This window comes from Trichosurus vulpecula, chromosome 1 (genome assembly GCF_011100635.1).
Source record: "Trichosurus vulpecula isolate mTriVul1 chromosome 1, mTriVul1.pri, whole genome shotgun sequence".
NCBI lineage: Eukaryota > Metazoa > Chordata > Mammalia > Diprotodontia > Phalangeridae > Trichosurus > Trichosurus vulpecula.
In genome coordinates, this window is record NC_050573.1 from 371,791,546 (window position 1) to 371,804,628 (window position 13,083).

General features: G+C 35.9%; 1 protein-coding gene across 1 annotated transcript in view; it reads left to right on the top strand.

Moving 5' to 3' along the window:
* Nucleotides 1–13,083, top strand: part of LOC118838637 (60S ribosomal protein L15-like) — a 101,416-nt gene that overhangs the window by 6,692 nt on the left and 81,641 nt on the right. The window lies entirely within an intron of this gene.

Below are 13,083 nucleotides of genomic sequence, written 5' to 3' on the forward strand. Positions count from 1 at the left end.
TTCACTCAAAGGAGTTATTGCTGTTGCGAGAATGAAGAGATGATGGTGGTTGAGAAATAGACAACAGACCTTATTTGTCATTAATAGGTGGTCTTCGTCCACTTTAGCAATCAGGGGTTGCTAGAGTAACTCAGTCTCTATCCCTGCTGGTATCCTTTAGTTTGTTCTCATTGGAAAACCTAAACCCTATAGATCTAATATTTCACCTGCCCTTTGGCTATAAGATCATGCTGATTTCTCATCTTGGCTTACATGCCTCTTTCAGGACCTTCTCCAGTGAACTACCTCCAAGATTGTTTTTCTTGTTCAAGTTCTACATACTAGCTTGCTAACTCTCGCAACACGTTATGAAACTGCACCGTTTTTGGTTTACTAACCTATCAAGTGGACATGCCACATTGTTGCTTTTTTATGTTACAGCAACCTGGGTATATTTCCTTTCTCTTAGTCTCTCTATTGACAACTTAGTAGCATTTTTCTTGCTCCATGGGGGATACAAATAAAGGGGAAGCATAGTTCCTGCCCTTCAGAAGCTTACAATCTAGACTGTAGAGACAACTTTTATAGACAAATAATGAGGAGGAAAATGGCAACAAAGAGAAGGGGAAACTACCCTAGAATAACCATGTATATTAATCAAATCAAATTGGTTGCTAAGGAAAAAAATATTGAGAATTTTAAATCATGCGAGACCAAGGTAGGTTGGAAAAAAATTGTTGGGAAGTGATGATATTTCATTCCTCTTTCCAAAAAGGCAAAAAAAATTTCCCTGGTAGCATTTTGACTCCTGAGAATCTCACCTCATCCAGGATAAGCTCATCAAAATAAGCTCAATACTTTTTCTTCTTTTAAATTTTTTTTCTTTTTTTTTCAATACTTTTTCAACTCTTTTTGCCACTACCCTCTGATTAGAGGAGTGGAAGGTGGTGCAGTAAACTTCTTCTAAAGCCTTGCCTTATAGAGGCTCAGATCAGACCTTTTCAGGTAATTCTCCATTTTCTATCAGTCGCTCCACTTGGTTTCAATTCCGCAGAATATCATGTCCCTTTGCTGGGTACTCCAGTGGCAATGACTCTCCCCTTTTCAGATTCCTTTTGTTTATTGTCTTCCCCCATTAAATGATAAGCCCCCCGAGGGCATGGACAGTCTTTCTTATTTGTATCCCCAGCACTTAACACGGTGCTTGGTACATAGTAGGCACTTAATAAATGTTTATTGAATTGAAGAAATCTTATTGGAATCTGAATCTGAATCTTTTCACCACACTAAGTAATTTTTCATTTTCTTTACCACCTTCATGGTAATTTCCTTATGAACAAGAGCTAAGAGTGTCTTTCAGAGGTCCCTCCATGTGACCAAGGCAGCATGATCCCCTGCCTAATATAGGTTGAGGAAGATTTGGGATCCCAAAGTGCAATGTGAGGAAGTACAGAGCACAAGAAGAAAGTTGGCAGAGAGAAAGTAGAGCAAGCCAGCTTCCTCTAGGAGAAATACTCTTAAGGAGGGATAATCAGGGAGGAAGGACATAGATCTGATTAGGTCACTGAGTAATTCATACTAAGGGAGGGTGGACATCTAAGGAATTGGTGACTCATTGATATTCAAACACCTCAGTGATGGGGTAAAGGGACTTAAGGGTTTTGAGTCTCCTTGGGGCTCTTGGTTGTAGCAGATGGGGAGGCTACTTAGGTCCTCACAGTACCCTCCCGCCCCCACCCTGGACTCTGAGAGAAGGATTAGGGGACACTGGAAAGAGAAGAAAAGATAGAGCAATGAGGAATGGTTTAGGAGGAGGAGATGGGCTAGACTAGGTCTTGAATTTAAACTTTACCTCCTTTACAATTTTGCCTGGGGTCAACCAAGTCAGCCTAGTAGCACCTATTTGTTTTAAAATCTGTCTGGAAAATATACCTTTCCCCCTGTTCTCCACCTCTTAGTTCTTCTTTCCCTCTGCTCCCATTTAGCTCTCTAAGTGTATTATTTAACTTGGTAAAGCACCTAAGGATGCTGAGTGTATACTGCAAAAGACACATTACAAAATAAAGCCAGGGGATATTGCATTATAAACTGAAGTGGTGGGGAACACATCAAACAAAATCTGTAATGTACTCAAGCTACAGTTACAGGCATTTCCCACTGCACTGAGCAAAGTAGAAGGAAGAGATGCCCTTAAATCTGTATCCATAAGGTAATATTCCCAGCTTACTTGTCATAAGTGTCTGGGATTCTTCTATCAGATCCCAGGGTAGAATAAGGACCAGCTGAAAAAAAGTATGCTCTGGTGAGATATTTTGCTTTATTGCCTCAGGCTCTTGAGGGTAGAGAGAGAAATGTTCCCTCAGAAATTCTATTAAAAATAAACCTGAGATGAGAATAACAACAAAAGCAGTGCTTTTTTTCAAGCAATTTCCTTATTAATGTTTAATATTTTTAGTATTAGTATAACAACCGTACTTCAGTAGGGGGAAAAAAACAAGTCAAGAAATTAGTTGAAAAGAATATGAAAAAGTCAAACCACTCCATATGCTTAGCTGTTACTCCTAAAGATTATTAACAAACAAAGTGTTCAGAAGGACAATAATTGTGCTGGAAACTCCTCTATCTAATGAGGATTTGGACTTGGTGATTTCTGAGGTCCTTTCCACTCTGACATTCTAGGATTCTGTAGGAACTGGTGTGACTCTCAGTTTTGCATTAAAGTTTAAGATATGGTGACATGTATATATGTGTATATTTAAGTTGAGTTGCACAGAATTTGTTGGTACTTTCATGTTGTTCTGAAACATAGTCTAGAGATGGACTGTGGCTACTGCCAAAGGAATTATTACATACTTACTTCTGATTCTTTTCCATGTCCTCCTCCTGCTTGAAACTTTCTCTTTTTTAAGCACTTTGGGGCTGGATATATACCCCCCTGTGCACTGAAATGTTTACATATTTAATATCTTAATTTGAAATCTCTCCTGAGATGGCTTTTCAACTCTGAGCATTTCTCTGTTCCCTAAGGTTGGCTACCTCATTAGGCCAAAATAGAGCCTCTTCAGTGAGATGACTCACCTCTTTTTCATGGTGATAAACCAAAATCTACTTTCTATCATCAATACCATAATGTAACAATAACTGTTCTGTAGTCATCAAATAGTTCTAGGGACCAGAGTTTCTGAACTATTAACTTTAAAATCCTCCTGTCAGTCATATGCAAATTAGACGCTGAGAAATATTTAACCTCAGGAATTTTTACCTTGCATTTCTTTTTTTTTCAGGGTCTGATAACTGCATTTTCCATTAGTTAAATTGTCAACTTGTCCACATTTGAAAGGGGCTATCCTTTACATATTTAAATTATATATACGTATATCTATATGTACACACACAAATGCACTCACACACACATATATAATACATGTGTATTACATATCACATATATGCATGAATTTTCAATAGCTATGATCCACAAAATCTAGAGGTTCCTACTGAATTGGAAAGAATTTCGCATAAGGCCTATTGATAATCATAAGCCTGGCTAACCTGAGAAAAACTTATATGAAGAAAGATTCACAATTTTCTTCATTTTTTTAATATTTATTTTTATTTTTGGTTTACAACAGACGGTTCTACATAATTTTGAGTTCCAGACCCTCTCCCCTCCCTCCCCCTCCCTCCCCAAGAAGGCATGGAATCTCATATTACTACCATGAATGACTTCGCATTGAATTAATCTATACGCTAGTCAAGTTGTGGAGAATTATGACCAATGGAATGAATCATGAGAAAGAAGAAATAGAACCAAAAACAACAACAACAACAACAAAACCCCCAAAAACAAAAACAAAAGAAAAGAGAAAAAGGCTAGCATGAAGTGTGCCTCAATCTGCATTAATTGCTTTGAATCTAGTGGATGCTACATTTAGAAGGTAGAAAAAGTAGCCATAATATTAAGAAAAAGAAGTTGGAGAAGAACGAGGAAGGCAGTAGCACATAACAATAGAACCAATGAATGTCAGAGCTGGAGGGGATGTCAAAGTTCACTTAGTACAATGGCTCGCAATCTGTAGGCTGTAGATTCTTGCTGGGGGAGCGTGAAGTTATTTCAGGGGATGTGAAAATCCATGGAAAGGCAGCTTCTACCATGTTGCGAAGGCTTTAAACATGGTTCCAGGAATCCACCATGTCTGATGTCCAAGGATCAGCAACAAAATGGAGAGTCTCATCACCTACATAGAAAACTTTACTGAGATCCAGCCTCTGTTTCTTCCACATGTACAGCTATGGGAGGAAGGAGAGAAAGAGATGGAAGAAGAGGATAGGCAAGAACAGGGAAATAGGAGGATGAAAGAACAGGAAGGAAGAGGAATTAGAAGAAACAGTGAGAAAGGAACTTGGAAGCATTTTCTATCAGTATGAAAGAAGAGTCAGGAGCATCACTTTCTCTCACATTCACCAAATGGATGAAAATAATAACAATAAAAACAAACAACTGAAATTTATGTAGCTCTTTAAAGTTTTTAATAGAGCTTTATATGCATTATCTCATTTGATTGTACTGATGATTTGCAGGATCCTGGTGTTTGTGGGTGAACACTCATGCCATTTCAGAACCTGTCTCTCCTAACCAGAACCTGTTGATAAATGAACTATAAGGATCCCCTAGGGTATCTACCAGGTAAATGCATCTAATTTATTGGCCTTCTTCCTCTTTACCCATTATCTTCCAAAAGGCATCTATGAATCTTCAGGAAGTAGTATACTTCTGTTAAACCCTGACCAAATTCATAATCATCATACTACTTCTGATGGGCTACTTGTGTCAGTAGCTGTTGTGCTTCATCTTCTGTTTCTAATTGGAGTTCCAGTATCTTAACTGAGATACTAGTGTAATATAAACTAAAGAACACTGGACTTGTAGTCTCTGTGCCTGTGCCTCTGTGCCTATTATTATTACCTGTGCCCCTCTTGGGCAAATCTCTTAATCTGTCTAGCTCTCAACTTTTTTTTTCCTGTAAAATGAGAAAGTTGGAGTGGATAAACTTGAATTTCTCTTCCAGCTCTAGATATATGATCCTATTATCATCTTCAATGGATAGTAACTGTTTTTTCCATTGAAGTAATCTTCAGATGCTTTATTGTGGTTGGAATGGGACCCAGAGTTCCTGACAGTTATACAGTAGTTTTCTCCATGCTGGAAATGCTCAATATGGGTCTGGTGAGTGACCAGCCCACATAGGCTTGAAGGAGGATCATCACCAGATCTTAGCTTCAGGATGATGAAAATTTTAGTTACAACAACTCATGAAGATACCTCCATTAAGTCAGTGATATCAAAATCAAGTAGAAACAGGAACCACTAATCCATACATAAAGATTCCTGTAGGCTGCAGTATTAGAGACCAAATTGCCATTATTCACTGGACCATGGAGAAAGCAAGGGAGTTCTAGGAAAACAAAACAAAACAAAAAACTTACTTCTGCTTCATTTATTACACTAAAGACTTTAACTGTGGATCACGATAAAATGTGGCGAGTCCTCAAAGAGACTGGAGGACCAGATCATCTTACTTGTCTTCAGCAGGCCAAGTAGCAACAGTTAGAACCAAACATGGAACAACTGATTGGTTTCAGATTGGAAAAGGAGTATGACAAGGCTATATATTATCACTTTATTTACTCAACTTAGATGCAGAGTACATCATGAAAAATGCCAAACTGAATGAATCAAAATCTGGAATTAAGGTTGCTGGGAGAAATATAAACAATCTCAGATATGCAGACAAAACCACCCTGATGACAGAAAGTGAAGAAGAATTAAGAAGCCTTTTAATGAGGGTGAAAGAGGAGAGTGTAAAAGCTGTCTTGAAGCTTGAAAACAAAACAAAACCAAACCTAAGATCTTGGTAACTGATCCATCACTTTCTGGCAAATAAAGGGAGAAGAAATGGAAGCAATGTCAGATGTATTCTTGGGCTCAAAGATCACTGCAGACAGTGTTCACAGCCATGATATTGAAAGACACTTTCTCCTTTGAAGGAAAGCTATGACAAATCTGTACAGCAAAAGCATAGACATTACCTTGCCAACAAAGTTCCATAGAATCAAAGCTATGGTTTTTCCAGTAGCCATGTGTGACTGTGAGAGCTGGATTGTAAGGAAAGCTGAGCACTGCAGAATCAACACTTTTGTACTGTGGTGCTGGAGAAGACTTTTGAGAGTCCCTTGGACAGCAAGGAGATAAATCAGTCAATACTTAAGGAAATTAATTCAGACTATTCATTGGAAGGTCAAATACTGAAGCTGAAGCTTAAATACTTTGGCCACATAATGAGAATTCAGGACATTTTGGAAAAGACCCTGATGTTGGGAAAGATTGAAGGCAAAAAGAGAAGGGCATGGCAGAGCCTAAGATGGATAGTGCCATGGAAACAGTGAAGGTGAGCTTCAACAGAATCCAGGAGACAGTGGAGGATAGAAAGGCCTGGCAGGTTATGGTCCATGAGGTCATGAAGAGTCAGACAAGAGTGAACAACAACAACAAGGCTGCATGTTGATTTAGTTTTAAGAGGTAATGTTATCTATGTTTATATTTATATTTATTTATTTGATTTAATATTTCCCAATTATATTTTAATCTGGTTTAGGCTGTGCTTGGAGTGTTGGAGTACCTCTGTATTAAGGCATAGAGGGTATTACTTCCTTTGTTGGTGGAGGAGTACACACATTGCAGAAACTGCATATGTTGAAGCACTAAAATAATAATCAAAATAGTTATTTTCTCTTTTGTAATTGCATATCCAGCCCCAATTGTAAATTTTACCTTAATGTTTAGAACAGATATAGCTCTGTTCCTTCTAGGTCTTATCAGAATCCTCCCTCATACATTATCAATTAATCAATCAATCCATCAACAAGCACTTATACATTTCTTTCATCACTTAGTCTATCACTGAAAAGCATTTTCCTAAGGCTGGAACTCAAGCTCATTTCAAAGCCCCACCTCTTAAAAAATTAAAATTAATCTCCTGGTATTCCAAATATATTTTTTTCATGTCTGATACCTAGAACTGCTCAATGATCCCCAGATATCCTTAATAAGAAATATTGGCAAGTGCACATGCCAGGCACTAGGGAATATATCCAAACCCAGATTGCTAATTTAATAATAGATATCTAAGGAAGAAACTGGTTACTACCTGTAAAGCTATGCCTACTCTGATCCATGGCAGAGTCAGCATAACTTTAACAACTGCTGCTGATTTGCCTTTTTTGGTGGGGGGTAGCTCATCACGTTTCCTATTTATATATGCTAAAACTCACCAAATGTTTCTTTTTTTGCATATGACTAACTTTTGATTCCAGGCTGCATTAGTTTTGTTTGTACAAAACTTTTTTTTTAATTTTATGAAATCAAAATTATCTATTTTACTTCCAATGATCTTCTCTATCTCCTGTATGGTCATAATCTCTTCCGTTATCCATAAATCTGGCAGGTACATTTTCCCATGTTCCCCTAATTTACTTATGATATCATCCTTTATATCGAAATCTTATACGCATTTTGAATTTATCTTGGTATACAGTGTGTGATATTGGTGCCTAATTTTTGCCAAACTCCTTTCTAGTTTTCCCAACCAATTTTTGTCAAATGGAATTCTTGCCCCTAAAGCTTGCATCTTTGGGTTTATCAAACATTAGATTACTGTCATCATTTACTACTGTGTATTGTGTACCTAATCTATCCCACTGATCCACTCACCACTCTATTTTTTAGCCACTACCAGATCATTTTCATGATTACCACTTTGTAATATAGTTTGAAATCTGGAACTGCCAGGCCACCTTCATTCACATTTTCTTTTTCATTGATTCCCTTCATATTCTTGACCTTTGTTTCTTACAGGCAAGTTTTCTTATTACTTTTCCTAGTTTTACAAAATACTTCCTTGATAGTTTGATTGGCATGGCACTGAAAAAGTAAATTAACTTAGGTTGATTTGTCATTTTTCTTATATTGGTTTGCCTTACCCATGAATAATTAATTCTCCAAGTGTTTAGATCTGTCTTTATCTACATAAAAAGGTTTTTTCGTAACTGTGTTCATATAGTTCATGGGTTTGTCTTGGCAGATAGACTCCTAAGTATTTTATATTCTCTACAGTTATTTTAAATAGAATTTCTCTTTATATTTCTTCCTAGTGAACATTGTCAGTAGTGTGTAGGAATGCTGATGATTTATGTAGGTTTATTTTATATCCTGCAACTTTGCTGAAGTTGTTAATTGTTTCAACTAGTTTTTTTTTTCATTAATTCTTTAGGGTTCTCTAAACATAGCATCATATAATTTGCAAAAACTTATAGTTTCATTTCCTCATTTTCTATTTTTATTCCTGCAATTGCTTTTTTATTAAATTATTGTTATAGCTAGCATTTCTAGTATAATATTGAATAATAGTGGTGATAATGAACATCTTTTCTGTACCTCTGATCTTATTGGGAAGACTTTAAGTTTATCCCTATTACAGAACATATTTGCTCTTGGTTTTAGATAGATGGTACTTATCATTTTAAGGCTCCATTTATTCCTATGCTTTCTAGTGTTTTTAATAGGAATGCATTTTGTCAAAGGCTTTTTCTGTATCTTTTGATATAATTGTATGATTTTTTGTTTTGTTATGGATATGGTCAATTATTCTGAAATTTTTTCTAATATTAAACCAGTGCTGCATTTCTAGTATAAATCCCACCTCATCAAAGTTTGTGATCTTTATGCTGTATTATTGTAATCTCCCCATTAGTATGTTATTTAAAATTTTTGCATTAATATTCATTAAGGAAATTGGTGTATAGTATTCTTTCTCTGTTTTTGCTTTCCCTGGTTTAGGGATCAAAATCATATTTGTGTCAAAAAGAAATGTAGTAGGATTTTTTCTTTACCTATTTTTTTCAAATAGTTGTAGAGAATTGGGATGGATTGTTTCTTAAATGTTTGGTAGAATCCACTTGTAAACCCATCTGGTGCTAGAAATGTTTCTTAGCTCATTTATAACTTGTTCAATTTCTTTTTTCTAAGATAGGGTTATTTAAATATTCTATTGCTCTTCTGTTAACCTGAACAGTTTATGTTTTTGTAAATATTTGTCCATTTCTCTTAGACTGTTAGTTTTACTGTCATGTAATTGGGCAAAATAATTCCTAGTAATTTGTTTTAATTTCATATTCATTACTAATTCATTTACCCTTTTCATTTTTGATACTAATAAGTTGGTTTCTTTCTTTTTTTAATCAAATTAACAGATAACATATTTTTTTCATAAAACCATCTCCTAGTTTTATTCACTAGTTCTTTTTTTCAACTTTCAATTTTATTAATCTCTCTTTTGATTTTCAGGATTTCTAATTTGGTATTTAATTGGAGATTTTTAATTCATTCTTTTTCTAGTTTTTTTTAAGTTGCACACTCAATTCATTGATTTTATCTTTCTCTTTTATTGATGCATGTGTTTAGAGACACAAATTTCCCCAAATATTGCTTTTGCTGTATCCCCCAAATTTTGGAATGTCTCAGTGTCATCATCTTTAATGAAATTATTGATTATTTCTATGTTTGTTACTTGATCCACTGATTCTTCAGGATTGAATTTTTTAGTTTCCAATTCATTTTTAGTCTTTACTAAATGTAATTTTTATTGTATTATGATCTGAAAAAGGTGGATTTAATATTTTTTCCTGCATTTGGTTGTGAGATTTTTATGCCCTGATTCACAATCAATTTTTGTGAAGGTACCATGCACAGAGGTATACTCCTTTTGATTCCCTTTCAGGTTTCTCCAGAGGTCTGTCATATCTAACTTTTCTTCTCTTTTAAAATTTTATTATTTATTTATTTATTTAATTTTCTTTTAAAATTTTGCCAGAACACATACAGAATAGAGAAAAGAAACAAAAACATATCATAAACTTAAACATTGAAACTTAAATACAAAGTAAGAAAGAAAAAAAGCATGTCATGTGCATAGCAGAACATAAGAGAGGATTCAAAATATGTAACAATAAATTTTCATTTCAAGAAAGCCTGTATGATAAATAATATACCTTGTGTTGGAAAATTGTCCATTTTTGCTTCCTTGTGTTTTCTTTTGTTCTCTGCTGTGCACTTTTAAACTTTGTTCTTTTCCCCCTCCCCTAGCCCTCCAGAAGGCTACAATAGAGTTTAGATATGTTTCTCAATATATACGTACACATACAGATATATACATACACTTATCCATATACACATGTGCATATAGACATATACTTTCCCAAATATACTCTATTCCTGATCTTTGTTTTTATGTTTGTACATATCTCTTGTTTCCTATCCCTTCTGCCTCCTCTACTTTACTTCTACCTGCTACATTTCCCTCCTATAACTTGCCTACACCTCTCCTCCACCAAACACCCTGCCCTCCTATTACTTGCCTTCCCCCTTCCAAGAATACCTGCCCTATCCTCCCATTCCCATTAATCTAAACACCCTTTACCTATTCCCTCATTCTCTCCTCTAAAAATCCCTCCCTTGTCTTCTCCCCCCTCACTATACCCTTACCAGTTTATTTCTTCTAAATTCAGAAGACTTTTATACTCTTCTAAATATATATATATATATATTTCCCTCTTAAACCCATTCCCAATAAAAGTAGGTTACCAGAACTACCAACCCTCCTTCCCCATCTAAATCCTCTGTATCCTTTCTTCCTCTTGCACCTCTTTTATATAAAATAATTACTCTTTTTAGCTGTTTATAAGTGGTTTTACTTTTTAAATTCATATCATAGCCAAAGTTATCCCCTTCTTTCTTAGTGCTTGACAATTATTAATAAGAATGTTAGACATACTTTTTATGTTATATAAAAGGTAAACAGTCTGTCCTTATGAATCCTTTACAATCAGTCTTTGGTATGTACCTTCTGTTCTCTTGGTTCTTGTATGTCAAATCTTCTATTAAGTTGGGGATTCTTTTTAACAAAGTCTCGCAAGTTTGAAGGTTTTTCAAATGTCCATTTTTTTTTCATTCAAGATAATACTTAAATTTGCAGGGTATGATATTTTCGGCCAGAGCCCCGGGTGTTTTGCTCTTTGATTTATTGTGTTCCAAGACCTGTGGTCCTTTAATGTCTCTGCTGCTAGGTCGTGTGTAATTCTAATTGTGGCACCATCATATTTAAATTATTTTAATCTTGATGTTTTTAATATTTTATCCTTGAGCTGGTGGTTTTGGAAGTTGACTATGATATCCCCATGAGTTTTCCTCATAGGATCTCTTTTACGTGATATTTGATGAATTTTTCCTATTTCCACTTCCCTGACTTGTTCTAATGCTTCAGGACAATTTTCTTCAATTATTTCTTGTATTATTGTATCAAGAGTCTTTTTATTTTGATCATGACTTTCAGTTACTCTGATTATCTTTATATTTCTTTTCTTGATCTATTCTCCAAATCTGTTGTTTTTCTTATAAGATGTTTCACTTTTCTCTTCTATTTTTCATTATTCATGTTTTGTTTAATTATTTTTTGATATCTTATAATTTCACTGGCTTCACTTTGCCCAATTCTAATTTTCAAAGTGTCATTTTCCTCCTTGAGATTCTGGATCTCTTTTTCTAATTAGTTGATTTTCCTCTTGTTTTTCTTGGATTATTTTTATTTTTGTTTATTTTTTCCTCCATCTCTGTCATTTGATTTTTAACGTCTTTTTTTAAGATCTTCTATAAATTCTTTTTGGGCAAGTGACGATTTGACATTGCTGTTTGGGAGTTACTTTACTTCAATATCCTCCTCTCAAGACGAACTCTGATCAGCTCTATTCTGATAATAGGTTTCTATGGTTGGATTCTTTCTCCCTTTGCCTGTGCATTTTTGTGGTAATAACTTGATTTTTGTAATCACCTCTAGCCCTTGGGTATGGGAAATGGTGCCTCTTGCCCCAGATCTTCAGTTCTCCCCTCTAGTCTGGAACCAAAGCCAAACCTCCACCCTCCTGTAAGTGCCTACAGCCAGCGGCTTTCTGCCGCACTGCGCTCACCTGGCCTGTGCTGTTAGCGGCACAGCTGGGTCTGGCATTCCTCATTCAGCAGAGGTTCCCGCAATCTTCTTGGGCTCAAATGCAGGACTCCCCTCACTATCCTGGGATACAAAGTTCCAGTTGCTGGAGCTGAGGCAGCCTCTCAAAACAACTAACCCCAGGGCTTGCCACTAGTTGTTTAAGGGTCTTGCCACTTGTTAAAACAGAACCTAGCCTGGAGGTGTTTACTCTTCTCAGGGACCAAACTGCCTCCAGGGATTTTTCTTCAGATCTTCTCAAACTGTCCCGGGAAGATCCTGGTTGTGCCCCTATTCTTCTTTGTCTCCACCCACACTTTGTTCACCATAAGGTGCTATTTTAACTCTTTTGTGGGGGAGAGAACTTGCAATTTTCTGACCTACTCGGCCATCTTCCCAGAATCCTCTCATATCTAACTTTTCTAAGATGCTATTTATCTCCTTGACATTTTATTTTGTGGTGACATTTATCTAGCTCTGAGAGGGGAAAATTGAGGTCTCCCACTAGTATTGTTTTACTATCTATTTCCTCCTATAATTATTTTTGCTTTTCCTTCAACAATTTGGATGCTATGCCATTTGGTACAAATGTTTAGTATTGATATTCCTTCATTGTTTATGGTTCCTTTTTAGCAAGATGCAGTTTCCCAACTTATCTCTTTTAATTAGGTCTATTTTTGCTTTTGTTTTGTTCAAGGTCATGATTACCGCCTCTGCTTTTTTAATTCAACTGTACTCTGGTTCTTATCCATGAAAGACGCTTGATCCCTTGGCATTACAATTGATACTGTTCCTCTGAGTGCAAAATCACTTGGGACCAGAAGAAATACTGCCCCTCAAGGCTTCCATTCCTCTTGAACAAAAGTGCTACTTTCTGCCTTTTAACTATTACCTAGAAGTAGGTAGTTAATGGAGTTGCCATACAGCATCTGTTCCTGTGTTCAGTGTTAGCACAAGGGTCCCCTGTAATCTCTTTCTGACAAGTTGCCAGGTTCTCTTACTTGTAGCTGGC